The sequence below is a fragment of the Podarcis raffonei genome, chromosome 12, assembly GCF_027172205.1.
Source record: "Podarcis raffonei isolate rPodRaf1 chromosome 12, rPodRaf1.pri, whole genome shotgun sequence".
Classification (NCBI taxonomy): Eukaryota; Metazoa; Chordata; class Lepidosauria; order Squamata; family Lacertidae; genus Podarcis; species Podarcis raffonei.
In genome coordinates, this window is record NC_070613.1 from 12,395,992 (window position 1) to 12,412,976 (window position 16,985).

The 16,985-nt window shown below is 44.3% G+C and overlaps 1 protein-coding gene across 3 annotated transcripts in view; it reads right to left on the minus strand.

The window, feature by feature from the left end:
* The window catches only part of CNPY1 (canopy FGF signaling regulator 1), a 54,538-nt gene that overhangs the window by 10,669 nt on the left and 26,884 nt on the right, over positions 1–16,985 (minus strand). The gene's annotated exons all lie outside the window — the stretch shown is intronic.

Genomic DNA, 16,985 nt, shown 5'->3' on the forward strand with positions numbered 1-16,985 from the left:
CTTGTCTGCTTTTCTTTTCTTCTGCTACTTTCACATCTTTTCAAAATCTGCAATGTCTTCATTTCCAAGACACAACTTTGCCTAAAACTTATTACAGAGCCTAAGGAATTGACCAAAAGTAGCACATGATGCAATGATAATAATGAGTGTTAAAGTTCAGGGAGTTTTTATTATCTCTGGCTACAGTCTCATACAGGGTTAAGAGTGCTCCAGGTCATCGCTTTCAGTGCTTGTTTAACTCTGTGTTGGATTATGAGCAAAGGGCATCATTCAAAATAGGACGTAGGATATGAAACTAACTATGGGGCATAGTTAGTTTTCAAGCCTAAATAAAAATGCAGGACAATTAAATATGACAGGAAGAATTATGCACAAGTTCTATCTCAGCAGACTGATTGAAAAATGATCTGTAGCATTTCCATAACAGCAGGATGGGTATTTTGTGAAGGTTGGAGCAGGGAAAAAAGTTCTTTCGGAAGATATTCCTCTATTCCTCAGTTGGTTAAATCCAACCCAATGAAGTACCAAAAACACGCCTCAGATAAGCAGCAAATGCCACAATGGACTGCGAGGGGATTCGGACTGGAGACATACAAATGAGAACTTCAGAAAATATGAAAGTCAACAACTCAATGCGAGGATAAGCATATTTCTGTCCCATTGACACCAGTGACAGTTAAGCATGCTTAGCCATGTGCTGATCTGTGCCCTATGACATTGGAATACACTTCTTATGACATAACATTTTTAAAACCAAGTTTACAACAAATATGATAACAGATGAAACAACCATTGCCTGTGTGTGCAGATGTTGCCATACACAGTGAGACTGGCTCAGAGACATAAGTATTTATCTTGTACTTGCAGCATACAACTTATGTAGAGTTTGATTCAGATCAAGCCTATCGGATGCTGTGTGAGATTTCAAACCGAAACCAATGAAGGACTCATGGATTTCATGTGCATTTCAATATGCTCTTTTTATATTTAGCAAAGTAATAATGATAAGTAGGATTGCCACAGTGGCTGATCACAGTTACTACAAACATTTCATTTTCTCAAACCACTTCCCACCCCTTTCTGAAATGAGTTCACTCAGTGTGAGACTAGTTTCCTTACCCCCCCGAACTATTGGGAGATTGAATCACCCTTCCATACAGATGTGGGTGCTATTATTATATAGAAATATACAATACACACACACACAAAGCATAAATCCCACAAATGAAATAGGTACGATTTTTGCCAGTTCTTTAGCTAACCTGGTTTGATTAGTAAGCAACAGCAATTTGCATTTCAACTAAATGTCTTTCCCTGAGGTATATACTTTCTCTACAAATTTATCCCAGCCACGGCCACTACCAGTGCAACATCCTTCCCCCCCCTCCAAAGTTAAGGATGCTTTAAAATTGCCTCAATAATAAAAAGGGGGGAAGCATTTAGGCATGTGGCAGAAAATGAAAGCCTTTCTTTGGAGACTCTGAAGATTTTGAATGGTACTTGTCAATAAAGCAACTCCCATTGTAGTCACACCGGAGATGTGGGCCTCACTCCATCCCGAAAAAGCTGTCGCAGAGATAGTAAGCTCATTAAAATATGAATAACAAGGCAGCCATCATTGTAACAAGAGAAAGGCATCTTACTTTGTATCAAACTTTTAGCTTATCATTTATTTATTTTTTGCAAAACAACAAGATGGTATATCCCCCCACCAAAATCCCTCTAACCCCTGTTGGTTTTTGTTGTTTGTGCAAATTTTAGCACTGCATGGACTTCTCCAAGCTTTTCCCAGATTATTTTTTTTAAAAAAAATCCCACAGTGCTGCTGATCATTCAAAGCATGTCTGACATGGGGAGGGGGGGAGTAAGCTGATCTTTCCAATATTTCAAAATGCTGAAAGCGAGTGAGTGAGAGAGAGAGAAAGTTAATATCTGCTACAACACACATGGTCATGTGCACATAGAGAGGCAAATCAGTTCCAGAATATTTTAGCCAATTTTAAGCCCCACGATGGAGAATTCATTACAGGCTGCAGAGATGACACCTTCATAACAGTCAATTACAAGGAAGCTCATGAGCCAGTTCATTACTATGTCTCTGCTAATCTCGTTGTAAATTTGTGCCTTGATAGAGACCATAACCAGCCAAGAATGCAATTGGGTTGTGGGCATGGGATAAGAAAAATAAAAATGTAACGGCTGCAGATGGACATCTTCCAAAATCCAGAGTGCCAATCAAGTATTTTCCATGTGAAAGCCATTCCCTCTCTCTCTCTCTCTCTCTCTCTCTCTCTCTCTCTCTCTCTCCCGCCCGCCTTCCTCTTCCTCCGTCAGTGTTGCAGTATGTATGAATTATGCAAGCATGTTTACGTATGTTCAACCACCCATGTATATGAGTAAGTTCACTTCTAACAAGCGTTCAGAAGTTAGTGACTTAGCTGTGTGGAGGGGTGGGATTCCAGGAATTTGGAAACAAGTGTTTTAAAAAAGTGTTTCATGTCATTTAATCACAAGCTTTATAATTGACAAAAGTATTCCAATCATTTCCGATATTTATTAAGAGTCAATATTTAAAAGTGAGAACTCCAAAAGCCCCGTTCCCCCTTCCCCTTCGCTCTAGGCTAGAAGAGGAGAAACATGAATGCCGAACTACTCAAAAGGCTGATGGGATATATAATTAGCTATTATGTTAATTGAATCCACTGTGAGTTTGTTGTATGAGATTTCTTCATATAATATGCAAATGATCTCCAAGGTTTAGTTTTATTAGACAATATAATTAGAAATCCTTTTAAAGGAGAGAATTCTAACGAGGCATAATAAAGGTTGGAAAAATGTGTTTGCTGTGTGGATCTACCACCTGGGCTTGCTTAATTAAAAAAGAGAGAGAGAGAGAGACTTTATTCACCAATAGGAAAATTTCAAAGAAAGTTATGCTTTAAAAAAACACAAGCTTATTACGAAAATGTGACGTTGAGCAGGAAACATTCATTCGCATGGAAACACAAATCCTGCCCCCTGTTTTAGCCTGCGAACATTGTTCACTCAGATTTATTTACCGTATTTATTTATTTTTTAAAGTAGTAGTTTTCCCAATGGAAAACTGTGGTCACTTGTGTAGAGATGTATATAAGAGAGGCAAATTCAAGGAGAAAGCCCCTCCCCCCCATCATCGTTATTAAGAGTCGTGATCCGAGCAGAGGAAGGTACTTTAGCTTTTGTGCTGTAACTAATCAGCGTAACTTCATTTACAGTAACAAACACTGACATTCTAACATCTGGAATTAAAAGCCTTCCTCGATAGTGAAGAAAGGCAGGCTCTGTTACTCCAGAGCTGGCTGCATAAGCAACAGTTGCGTTCCACTTCATGTGAGACCACCACCAACGCCAGCCCTAAAACCATTTTTTCCGTGGTCCATTCCCGAATGCGCACTCATTGCACCAAGAAACAGCAACAGAATATCCAGTGTGTAATTCTAGGCTCATTCAAACAGCACAGCAGCAGCAACAACAACCGCCATATGCTATGTTATATTGAATACTGTATTCTTTCATGTAAAACAATTTTCATGTAAAATGATGTCCATGATAAAAACAATCAAGTTAACAGAGCAACGATCTGCCTTTGTTTTTACCTGTACTAAACCTCTGCAATAGTGAGATGGCCGATTTGGGAGTCGGGGGATGGGTGGGAACCTATGAGAGTCAGGCTATGGAGGGAAGAGTTGACTGATGCTCTAGTGTCCTACTTGATAAACTGCGAGATACAAACACAAGGTTGTGTCCAACTCCGTTATACTTAGAGTAGACCCACTGAATTCATTAAGCTACGTTAGTCATGTCCATTAATTTCAATGGGAGTAACACTGGTTACTACAAGCCACAGAAATTAGAATGCAAAAACTGGATCATTTAATTATCAGCAAGGAGCTGATGATTCACAGCATAAAATGGATTTGTTGCTATCCGGTAGAAATAGAAAACAGAAAGGATTGAATCTTTTGCCTTGGGTGCTGCTGCCAAACCCCCGCACAAATAAAACATAGAGGTAGACTCGTACTACACTTTGTAAAGTAATGTCTGATCTTTTATAACCTACTAGCAGCCTCGTACCCTGCGCCACTTGGAAAATCTATGGCGCTGAAAAATATCAGTGCCGTAAACAAGATTAGTGGTTAAAATCAGGGAAGTTCTGAAATAGATCAGTACATCATGTTGATTCAAAATGGTGTCCAATGGTATCCAAACATAGATTAAAACCTGCTCCTTGATCTCAGGAACCATCGTGCAAAATTTGGTTACAATTCTTAAGAGGCGTCCAAATGAATAGTGAGCAGACAAGCAACTTTCCAAAATATATCGTATTTGTATGATGATGCATACCTTGTTGTCTAAACGGCCTCGGTCCAGTATACCTGAAGGAGCGTCTCCATCCCCATTGTTCTGCCCGGACACTGAGGTCCAGCGCCGAGGACCTTCTGGTGGTTCCATCACTGCAAGAAGCCAAGTTACAGGGAACCAGGTAGAGGGCCTTCTCGGTAGGGCACCTGCCCTGTGGAACACCCTCCCACCAGATGTCAAAGAGAAGAACAACTACCAGACTTTTAGAAGGCATCTGAAGGCAGCCCTCTTTAGGGAAGCTTTTAATGTTTAACAGACCACTGTATTTTAACAGACCACTTTGTTGGAAGCCGCCCAGAGTGGCTGAGGAAACCCAGCCAGATGAGCAGGGTATATATAATAAATTATTATTATTATTATTATTATTATTATTATTATTATTATTATATTTTGGTTAAGAACTGTGCCCTGAAAAATGTTAACCTAAGGCCCAACCCAAAGCATCTTTATTCAAAATAAAACTCCATGTTCAGTGGATTCTCCCCCCCCCTTTCCTTTTGCTGATTACAGTGGTACCTTGGGTTACAGACGCTTCAGGTTACAGACGCTTCAGGTTACAGACGCTTCAGGTTACAGACGCTTCAGGTTACAGACACTGCTAACTCAGAAATAGTACCTCGGGTTAAGAACTTTGCTTCAGGATGAGAACAGAAATCATGCTCCGGCGGCGCAGCAGCAGCAGGCGCCATTAACTAAAGTAGTGCTTCAGGTTAAGAACAGTTTCAGGTTAAGAACAGACCTCTGGAACGAATTAAGTATGTAACCAGAGGTACCACTGTACTGATTACTTGGATGATGCTTGTTAATAAGGCTGTGTGTGGTTTTTGTGTATTTTAGAAGAAAAGGATGTGGGCAACTGATAACAGAGCTTCATCCAAGCCTGCTTGGCCACTGCGTTCTGTGGGGCTTAGTCTCATGTGAATGTGCAGAGGACTGTAGCCATGCAATGCTCTGCATCCCCTTAGAGCCACCTATCGCTACCCCAAACATCTGCTGTCCTGTCCTCTCTATGCCACCAGCCTCAATGGTCATCACCAATCGCCTCTGGCCTGCTGTTTATGCCATCTCAGTCCTGCAGGTTCATTCTCCTTGGCTGTTCCGACTTTTCTCCAGGGAAAGCCATCCTCAGCATGCCTTCCTTCCCAATACTGTAGCCACGTCTTCCCATTCTGTGGTGATTCTCCTAGATGCCAGCTTTGTATATACAGTGGTACCTCGGTTTCAGAACAGTCCTGATTCAATTTACAAACTCCGCAAAACTGGAAGTAGTGTCCGGTTTGCGAACTCTACCTCAGTCTAAGAACAGAAGGCAAACGGTGGAAGGGCACCGGCAGCAGGAGGCCTCATTAGGGAAAGCGTGCCTCAGTTTAAGAATAGTTTCAGTTTCAGAACGGACTTCCAGAACAGATTAAGTTCATAAACCAAGGTACACTGTAGTCTGGTAGGAGCACACTGCTGAGTTTTGTTCCTTCTGTCTCTGTGGATCATTTCCAGTCTTGCAAATACCACAAGGGCTGTTACTCAGTAATAAAACGCATGCTGTTAATGCAAAAGGTACTGGATTCAATCCTGAAAACTCTGCAGGGAGAGCTAGTGTGAGACAGTGCTTTGAGTACTGGACTTGGGAGACCTGGGTTATGATCCCCACTCAACCATGAAGCTCACTGGGTGACCTTAGGCCCAGTATTCTCCCTCAGCCTAACCTACCTCACAGGGTTGTGAGGACAAAAGCGGGAAAGGAAGAACCATGGATGGCATGTGAGCTCCTTTGGTGGAAAGGTGAGACATGAAGGTAATAAAAGGCAACGCTGGGGGAAAAAACTCCCAACTGAAACTTTGGGAAGCTGCTGCCAGTCTGTGCAGACCACAGCAAGCACAATGAACTGTGAGTGGTCTGAATCAGTAGAAGATACTTCCTCTTGTCTTCTGGAGGAGAACTGAACAGCTTGCTTGGTGAAGTGAATCAAGCTCTCTCGGTCCAGTATACCTGAAGGAGCGTCTCCCCCCCATTGTTCTGCCTGGACACTGCGGTCCAGTGCCGAGGGCCTTCTGGAGGTTCCCTCACTGCAAGAAGCCAAGTTACAGGGAACCAGGCAGAGGGCCTTCTCGGTAGTGGCGCCCGCCCTGTGGAACGCCCTTCCATCAGATGTCAAAGAGATAAACAACTACCTGACATTTAGAAGACATCTGAAGGCAGCCCTGTTCAGGGAAGTTTTTAATGTGTGACATTTTAATGTATTTTTAATCTTTGTTGGAAGCCGCCCAGAGTGGCTGGGGAAGCCCAGTCAGATGGGCGGGGTACACATAATAAATTATTATTATTATTATTATTATTATTATTATTATTAGGCAGTGTGAATTCGTTCACAGGGAACTCACTGGATGCATCTGTAAACTTGTTTTTTAAGCCTCCCTAGGTGACTAAAAATCCACTCAAGGTGTGCCTCTGGAAGTGCAAGCCGTCTTGGCAGGGCTGCAGCTCCGTAGTGAAGGGCACACTTTGCAGGCAGGATGTTCCAGTGTCTTCAGTTAGGGTTGGACAATAGTGGCCAAAACCTTGGAGAGCTAATGCCAGGCGGTACAGACTACCACGTCAAACAAGCCAGGAGGTGGATTTTCAGCATTTTCTTGCTGCGCCGCTTGGAGCTGGCGCAGCAAGAAAATGCTGAAAATCCACCTCCTGGCTTGTTTGACGTGGTAGTGGCTCATCTCCAAGAGTCTGCCTGGCCAGCTCCCTTCTGCCCCACCCTGGAACACCCTTTACTGGCAGTACAGTGGTACCTCAGGTTAAGTACTTGATTCGTTCCGGAGGTCCGTTCTTAACCTGAAACTGTTCTTAACCTGAAGCACCACTTTAGCTAATGGGGCCTCCTGCTGCTGCTGCGCCGCTGGAGCACAATTTCTGTTCTCATCCTAAAGCAAAGTTCTTAACCTGAAGCACTATTTCTGGGTTAGCAGAGTCTGTAACCTGAAGCGTATGTAACCTGAAGTGTATGTAATGCGAGGTACCACTGTCGTGTGTATCTGTGTGTCTCTGTGTGGGGGGAAGAAGCTAGGATTAGGGATAGGATTGCCTCCTTGTCATTGTTATTTTGAGTCAATAGCAGTTACGGAGGCAATCCAGACCAGGCCCAAGGGAAAGGAGAAGTGGATTTACTCCTTGATGGATTGGGACACCAGCTCCCATTCTGCAGCTATTTACTTTGCGACTGGGGGGAAATGCAGTTGCTAATTGTGTGGCTATCATCACAACTGTTTTAGCCCTTAGCACAGCTGCGCCCACCAAAGGAAGTCCACAGAACATCACACATGGCTCAAGGAATGGTTTGCTCTCTTGTCCCCTGTCCCATCAAAGCTTCTTGTCAAGTCTTGCTAGTCGCCTACATGGGTAATGGGGAACAGCAATGTCACCACGGTGATAATGGTGGCTTCTGCTGCACCAGGACTCAGACTCGGATTCAGCCACAGCAGAAACACAAGGACTCTCCTGGTTTCTGATCCTATGAGTCATTGTCCCAGTGCGGCAACCGATAGGATCAGGCTGCCCATGCCAGTTTCAGAAAGTGGCGATAGGCAGCTAGAAGTGAAGTATGCTTAAATCCTGTTGATCTCAACTGAAGAAAGTCATTTTTACGTCCCCTGCAGAAATAGTTGAAACTTGAAGGTGCTTCCCTTTGACTACTTAATACATTTACAGTGGTACCTCAGGTTACAGACGCTTCAGGTTACAGACTCCGCTAACCCAGAAATAGTACCTCGGGTTAAGAACTTTGCTTCAGGATGAGAACTGAAATCGTGCTCCAGCGGTGCAGCAGCAGCAGAAGGCCTCATTAGCTAAAGTGGTGCTTCGGGTTAAGAACAGTTTCAGGTTAAGAACGGACCTCCAGAATGAATTAAGTTCTTAACCCGAGGTACCACTGTAGTACATGTTCTTAACTTGTAGCTAATCTTATGTATTCAGTCACTGAACCCCCCCCCCCAAAGTATTGTCCAACATAACCTCCTACCTCCCCCAATTAAATCATATGCAGCACTGTCTACTTCAGCTAAAAATCAGTTTCGTTAGTGGCTTCTTTCCTGTGTGTTGTACACTGGCTGATTAACATATTGCTTACATTCTCTAATGGACATTCTAAAATTGCCCAACATGTGAATAATAAGCAGACAATCAAAGGAAAAGCAAAGCAATCAAAATACAAAACTATTCCCTGCCCCCTACCCACCCCGCTTCTGACTTTCCTCTCCTGGAAGTATAACGGTGAACTTCTCTGAGAGGCCTGAAGCAACCTTCAGATGCAGGAAAGTGCTTTTTGACATCTTGAGATCCTCCTCAGGGTGCTTCCATGCAGAGGCTTCGGGGGAGCAGCAGATGTGCCGAATCCCTGGGATTCTTCCGAGTGCCTAAAACTGACAGTCTCTGGTGTGGCTGTGCCACTCCCGGATCCCCACAAAGAACTGCTGCTAGACCAAACCTGCCCCCCAAGCAAGGAAGTTTGGGAGAGGCAGCATGTGATGTGTAAAACCAGCAACAGGAAAATCACACACATCACATCTCATTCTGTTTCAAGTAGCTTTAGTTTTAAACAATGGCACACAAGTTTTTTGTTTAGAAACCAAAAGGGTTTTCCTTTTCGTGGTCCTTGGAAGCTATGCGGCATTCAGGGGCTATGTTGCCCCTGAATTTGTATTCCCTGAAGATGAGAAGGTCCCATGTGGGCAGGGCAGGCTGTCCATGCAGACAGACCGCGGGACAGAACAGGACAGCTCAAAGGGAAGTCGCTGTGCCTGTTCCCACAGATAGTATAGCTCTATCCCTAATTTCTTCATTTTATAGTAGGAGGTTCTGGAGCACCCTCTCGGTTTGTATAGGGATTCATTTGGTTCTTTCTAGAACAGGAAACGAAAATACCACTTGATGTGGAACACTTAAAGGGCCCTCCGGCTGTCTTTTTTATCGCACATTCATGATGATATGCACTCGTGATGGAATCAAGGAGGTGATACGCAGTTCTGCTTTCAACACTGTTTGCATCTGCAAAAGTTTTGGGGGAGACACACTACTGCGTTTCCATACCCTCTGACGCTGCTCCAATGAAAATAGAGATGTCCCATTCTAGAATGATAATTTTACTATTTATATCCCACACATCTTAATGGCTTGCCCCAGCCACTCTGAGCAGCTTCCAACATATATAAAAACATAACAAAACACTAAACATAAAAAAAAACTTCCCTATACAGGATTGCCTTCAGATGGCTCCAGGGCTGGATAACTCCATACCCTCCAACATTTCTCCAATGAAAATAGGGACATCCTAAGGTAAAGTGGGACATTCTGGGATCAAATCCCAAACCAGGATGGCTTCTCTAAATCAGGAACATCCCTGGAAAATAGGGACACTTGAAGGGTCTGTGTTTCCAGTCACTGCGTGTACCTTAATTTCCTGCTTAAATTCTGCAATGCCTTAAAGCACGAATGTTCCAGGTTTGTATTGGTGGGTGGCGTGAGGTTGGTCCTGTTTTTGTTGCAGTATAGTGCTTGCATAGGGTGGCGCTGTGGTCTAAACCACAGAGCCTAGGGCTTGCCGATCGGAAGGTCGGCAGTTTGAATCCCCGCAAAGGGGTAAGCTCCCATTGCTCAGTCCCAGCTCCTGCCCACCTAGCTGTTCGAAAGCACGTCAAGTGCAAGTAGATAAATAGGTACTGCTCCGGTGGGAAGATAACCGGCATTTATGTGTGCTGGTTCACCAGAAGTGGCTTAGTCATGCTGGCCACATGACCTGGAAGCTGTACGCCGGCTCCCTTGGCCAATAAAGCGAGATGAGCGCTGCAACCCCAGAGTCGTCTGCGACTGGACCTAACGTTCAGGGGTACCTTTACCTTTATAGTGCAAGGTTTCCTATCCAGGTGGCAATAATGCAATACCACTGAGGAACCATCACAAAACTAATAAAGCAGAATGTGTGGACAGTCTAAGTAGTAGAAATCCACTATGAATGCACTTTTGCATCAATGACATCTTGTAGAATATTCCCACAAGGAAACCATGTCCAGAGGGGCTCTCTCATGCTTTCCCATACTACATCCATTGTACCCATGTCTCCTATTTAGCAAAACCAGAAACACAAACACAAAAAGCTTCCATGGAGAGGTAGCCTTAGGTCTTGCCTACAGAGCAATGGTGTCGTTTTAGAGGGTTGGTGGTGCCTGTTGGTTTGTTGAGCTGCCGCCAAGCCAGACGTAAACCTAGTGTTTGCACCGTCCCCGTCCCCCACAAAAGAGGCTCCCCCCAGGCATTGCTTGGTGGTGCTTGCCTGTTTTTCTCAGAGACTGTCCTTTACAAAATTATTTTGTTTGACTCTCACAGGAAAAGATACAACTGTGCAAAAATGAATGCTGTATGTTTGTGAAACTGCAGGAGGAATCACTTTTGAGGGACTTCAAAGGAAGAAGAGCTGGTATTCAGGAAGGAATACTATTTGTGTCACACCAGGAAAGTCTCTTAGCTTTCCCAGGATTTGACAGACTACTGACAGGTAAGCACAGAGTCCTGGTGGAAGTGCTAGCTATTCCTAGAACCACAGTTCCTTCTCCCACTTTTCATATTTTTTGGTATCGCATCCAATTTTAGCTAGGATATTTACTCATCCTGGAATTAAGGACTCCCGCAGCTCCCCCAGCACACGAATTTCATTTCTGGTGGTAATTCCCAGGTGCTTTTTGCATCACAAATGTTGCACATTGGCCAAGCTCTCTCATTCAGCACCTATATGTGGTGAACAAGGAGTGCACAGACTAACCCACATCAAGGGTACAAGAGATACCCAACAATTGTAACGCAGTATCTCTCAGTGGGGATGTGCCATCCCTTTTGCAACCAGTCCTTTGATACATTGCATTCTTCTTATGAGGGACACGGGTGGCGCTGTGGGTTAAACCACAGAGCCTAGGACTTGCCGATCAGAAGGTCGGAGGTTCGAATCCCCACGACGGGGTGAGCTCCCGTTGCTCGGTCCCTGCTCCTGCCAACCTAGCAGTTGGAAAGCACGTCAAAGTGCAAGTAGATAAATAGGTACTGCTCTGGTGGGAAGGTAAACGGCGTTTCCGTGCGCTGCTCTGGTTCGTCAGAAGCGGCTTAGTCATGCTGGCCACATGACCGGGAAGCTGTACGCCAGCTCCCTCGGCCAATAAAGCGAGATGAGCGCCGCAACCCCAGAGTCGGCCACGACTGGACCTAATGATAAGGGGTCCCCTTTACCCTTTTATTCTTCTTATGCCATGTTGGGGCAGCACTGATAGAAACAGACAGCTGAAATGTGTTATTTATCTAAAATGCTCCACCATTATTTTATAAATAAAACTTCATTCTAGCAGCTGACTAGTACTGGAAAACCAGCATTCGTCAGAATCAGTTTCACACACACACACACACACACACACACACACGTATGTATGTAGACTCCACCCCAGACCTGACTGGCCTAATTCTGACAGGCTCAGCCTGGCCTTGCCCTATCCAATTCCACCTTCAGCCTGAAGGGAACACTATTTTGGAAATCAAACGTCTGCGCTGTAATAATGTATGAGTGGTCACAGGCACTGCCTTCTAAAACACAAGGGGAGAGAGGCCAGACCTAAAGTGACTTGCACCAAAGTAGAAATCTCTGCAGCTATGGAGTCCAAAACGTGCCCGGCCCTGCCAAGAAAACTCGCAGACATTATGCAGAAGGAGCCAGCTGGCCACGTATGTGAAAACCAAGCCAGGAAACTTTGTATGGCTTGTGGGTATGAACACAGACAGCTGAAAGGAAGAGGGATGAAAGGTTTGCTGACATTCCACTCAACCTTAACCATCCTTTATTCACCAAAAATAATGGTTAACTGCAGGGGACTTGGCGCATGACCCCATTCATCCGTCCTTCTATACTAGCCGGGGGTGGGTGGAGGGAGAGAGAGATACAATAAAGTGCAGTGCAGTGGACTCTGTCATTTAATGCTATTCTGGATGGATGGAAAAGGGCTTCAGGTGGAAGAACAGAACAGGGTGGAAAAGAGAATACATATCCCATCCGTATACATACATAAATACGAATCGTCAACAAAGGGGTTCTTCCACATTCTAAGCCAGGAGGGGACCTTGCAATGTATAGTATTAACTGGAAGAGGGCAGATAATGTGCATACTTCAAGACTAATCTGTAACCTGCATTCTTCGCCAGAGCCTCAGATTCCAAACACAGAGTAGACGCGCATTTATTGCTACAATATTCTCATTTGGAATGTCTGGCCATCAAATGTGAATGCCAAAAAACGCCAACAAGGATAAGTATGACCTAGAAAAGTCTTCAGGCGTGGACTCCGAAACTATCACACTTGAGAAAACAGAATGCATCTGCGTCTTTAAAAAACCCCAACTATAGTCCTTGGGAACTAATTCTCAGCTGCTTCAGGCAGGCAGTTAAAGTGACCCTTCTCTGCACACACCTTTGCCCGGTGCGGAGCACGGCAATGGCATTTCCCACCACACCTACAACATAATGTGTGTCAAGGACATTTGATTCCTACAGTCCTTCCCTTTACAAAAAATGTATGTGTTTTCTTCTAGCAGCAGCTATTCAGGTAAACACATTGCTGTGAGGGGAAAATGGCAAAAAAAGTGTCATTTTGCGTTCTGAACACTTACTGTGGTACATTTCGCTCCTAACCTCTCTGTTGAAAGGACTTTTATTTTCAAAAGCAGGCCTGTGAACCTCTTTTTTTCTCTCTCTCTCTCCCCCCCCTCACTTTTAGCTAAACCTGATTGAAACAATGACTCAACTTCTTTCCAAAATAAATTCTTTTTTTGGGGGGGCGGACTTGTATTTTTCCACATTCCCCCCCTCTTTGGGGTAATTTAACCTTGTGGAGAAAGAAATACAGCAAACAAATTCTGCACGGACTTATCAGCTATCACTTAAGAGAGACAAAGGGGATTATCACCACAGCTGTCAGGAAAGGCAGCTTTCTTGCACAACATTTACAGGTACCAAAGGTCATGTTCGTATCATAGCCTTTGGGGACCAGGCACATATCTCTGAAGAATTAAGTCCTTTGCTGAAATAAACAGAGTCTAATGATTGATTTAAACATTGAAAACAACTTCATGAAGGAGACAATGAGAGGGAGGGACAGAGGGAGAGAACACTGGTAAACGGACAAACAAATCATTTCCTCTCTTTCTTTCTTTTTAAAAATATGCTTTAATTAAAGGATTTCTTAGGGAACAAAAGTACATATGGTGTCTCTGTTTTCAAATAATAGAGTCCTTTCACACAGGTCGGTTACATTCAGAGCGAGACATTACTGTTATAGGTAATATGGATGTGCTTGCACAAGAGAAATGAACTATTAGCAGTGCTGTTTTTCTAGACAAAGATGTGCTGGAGCACACCATGAACCTCTCCCTTGTTCTCCTAGAATGGCAATGGCGCCCACCTGAGAGGGGCCAGAGCTGACCGTCAGTGAGCTCTGGCTGGGGGAAAAAGTCCTATTAGCAGATTTGGGAGAATTCTACCATTTGCAAAATTACAAAATTACAAAAACAAACAAACAAAAACACCCAACATTTAAGGGGAAATGCCCTAAGGGTAGAAAACCCTCAAAACAGCCCAATGAAGACCAAGTACAGAACCCACCGTCACAAACAGCATTACTTCTGTTCCCTATTCATGGTTGGGGTTGGGGTCTTGAATCCAGGGATCCCTAGTCATAGTCCAAAATTACAACTCCCACATCATATTTTCCATGGGAGTGAGTTGTGTTCCTAAAAGTACAGTGGTACCTCTGGTTGCGAGCGCGATCCGTTCCGGAGGCCTGTTTGCAACATGAAAGGAACGCAACCCGCAGCAGCGCGTCTGCACACGCACAGGTTGCGATTCACCGCTTCTGCACATGCGCGTGGCGTCATTTTGTGCGTCTGTGCATGCAAGTGGGGAAACCCAGAAGTAACCCTTTCCGGTACTTCCGGGTCAACGCGGGACGCAACCTGAAAAAACGTAACACGAAGCAAACATAATATGAGGTATGACTGTATACGGTAACTCACAAAGGTAGATCCTAGCCTCAGACCATGAAGTTTCTGCTTATGTTCTGGAGTCTCTTGCATATGGCCACCTCTGGCTTGTTCACACAATACACTGACCACAGGCGCATGATGTTTGCATGACGAGGACTGCAATGGACTGCAAGTGTAATGGACAATTGTCATGAACCGGAAGGACAACGGGGAGGAGAAAGAGGATCGTGGCAAGGGGTGTGGCTGGGACTGGGACACACCGGGGAAAACTGGAAATGGGGGTGGAGTGGTTGGTGCAGGAAGTACTCATGCGGTGACGGAGGATGACAAGGGCTGCTCCAGCCACTCAATTCCACCACCACCACCCAGTCAGTGAGCATTCCCCACTGCCCACTGAGCATGCTCAGCCCACCCCAGCTGTTTTGGGTTCTTCCCACCCTTAGGAGTTTTGATGCAGAGTATTGGGTGCTCCTGTTCAGCTCACTTGCATGATATTCCATTCCCTCCCTCCTTCCTTGAGGACTGCTACTCAAAGAATTGATATTGGCATTAGTAATTTATGCTACAAGATAAAATGTTGGTTTGCCTCATCACTCCCCAAAATGCTGAAGTTTGAAGCGAGCCCTTTGGGAAACTCATGCAATAGAACGTGGGTGGTAGAATTTGAAGTGACAGGGGGATTTCATATTTCCCAGCAGATCCAAATGTTCATTATTCTTAATAAATACCTGGATTCAAATGTGTCTGAATTGCAGTTGTTTTTGTTTGAATACCTCCTGTGGGGATAAGGGTTTAATAAATTAGGAGAGTTAAGCAACTTTGAGTAACTTACTAGGAAGACAAAATATGCTGTTTGTTCAAATTTGAGTTGAATTAATCTACACTGGTTTTATTTGATAGCTCATTACAGTCGGATGCTGTCATGTGTGTCTGTTATGTGGGTTTGCTTGGGTTTTTGAGGGTTTTTTTTGCTTTAAATGTGCTTTTAGTTGTGATGAATCAGCAGCTAAAGATGTCTTATCCACTCATTTTATCACCGGAATGATTTAATCTGTTTTTATAATTGTATATTTAATTGTTATAACCCACCTTGGGGCTTTATGGTGAAGGACGGGGTGAGAAATCTTCATTTGCATCTTGTAAAAACAAATTTTAAAAATAGAGTTAGATCCCTATATGTCTGCAACCACAATTTTTTTAAAAAACAAAACACTTTCTGGCAATTCTGGAGCACACCAAATAATTTTTAAAATTGGTACCACTGAACTGCCTTCAAGCATCGCAAGTGGATTTTATCTGAACTTCAAAGTGAAGAATCACTTTCACCACTAGTGGGAAGCACTGGCCAACCCATTTGCGACTTGACCCTGAATGTCAAGCAGCGATGGCCTTTGCTACATCTCCTGTGCTAGGAGACTGAGGACTCGGGAGTGCGATGGGCCCAGATGCTGAAGGCTGACAGGCAGGGGTTTTGCTCAGTGGTCTTCAGCAGGTGGGGCCTGACCTCAGGTGGGCTGCATGACGGCAATGCCTTCACTTTATTTTCTGCTGTGGTTTACAGTTTTTAAGAAAAAGGAAAAACAGAGCAAAAAAAAAAAAAAAGGAGAGAGGGAGAAAGAACCACAATCAACATCGATTATTTCTAAAGAACCTCAAAAGAGTTACATTACAAAGGAAAAAAGTTACCGAGAGAGATGTTAGGAGACCCTACAACTCCCAGCGCCTTTAACAAAGTGCAGTTCCCGGGATTCTCTGGGGGAAGCCATGACACTTAAAAGTGGTATGTGTAGTGGAAAATGCGCAAGGGAAAATTGAGGTGGTGTAGGTTTGGCCTTATACAGTCAGCCCTTTCTGTGAGTCCTTGCAGGAGCACTCCTGCCCTTGAGGGTGGCCCTGCTGGGCCTTGTTTGCCCTGATGAGGAGCCCCAATTGCCACAGGTGGCCCACCTGGTAGGGCAGGAACAGATAGTGCAGGGCAATGTGGACAGGAGGAAGAGGGTGATGGCTGTGGCTTCCCACGGTTAGATCTGGTGTTGTATTTGGGTCAAGGTCTGGTGGGGGGAATTGTTCCTTTGAAATTGTTCCTTTGGGGTTATTTCTTGGTGGTAGAGGGTTTGGTATTACCATGTAAGAAGGTTTAAGGAGGTTTACTGTTTGAGGGGTTTTGTTTTTGTTACTGTTTAAGGAGGTTGTCCTATTCTGTTGAAATAAAAAATATCTTTTCCCTCAACTACTGAAGATCCTTTAAAGAATCTGCAGAGTTAATTGGCAAAACAGTATGAGATTGCTTGAAAAGATGCTACTTGAGCGATAGGTTGCATAGACTGGCCTTTGTCCTGCCATACCCAGGCTCATCCTGATTCTCTCTTGAGGGAAGAGAGGGACAAGGATAGATCAGCAAAAGGGTGCATGCTCTGAATGCAGGAAGTCCCAGGTTCAGTTCCTGACTCAGAGAGCAGGTGATGGAAAAGAGAGATCTGCCGAAGAGCCACCATCAGTCAGAGGAGACATTTGTAGGTTAGATGGTATGA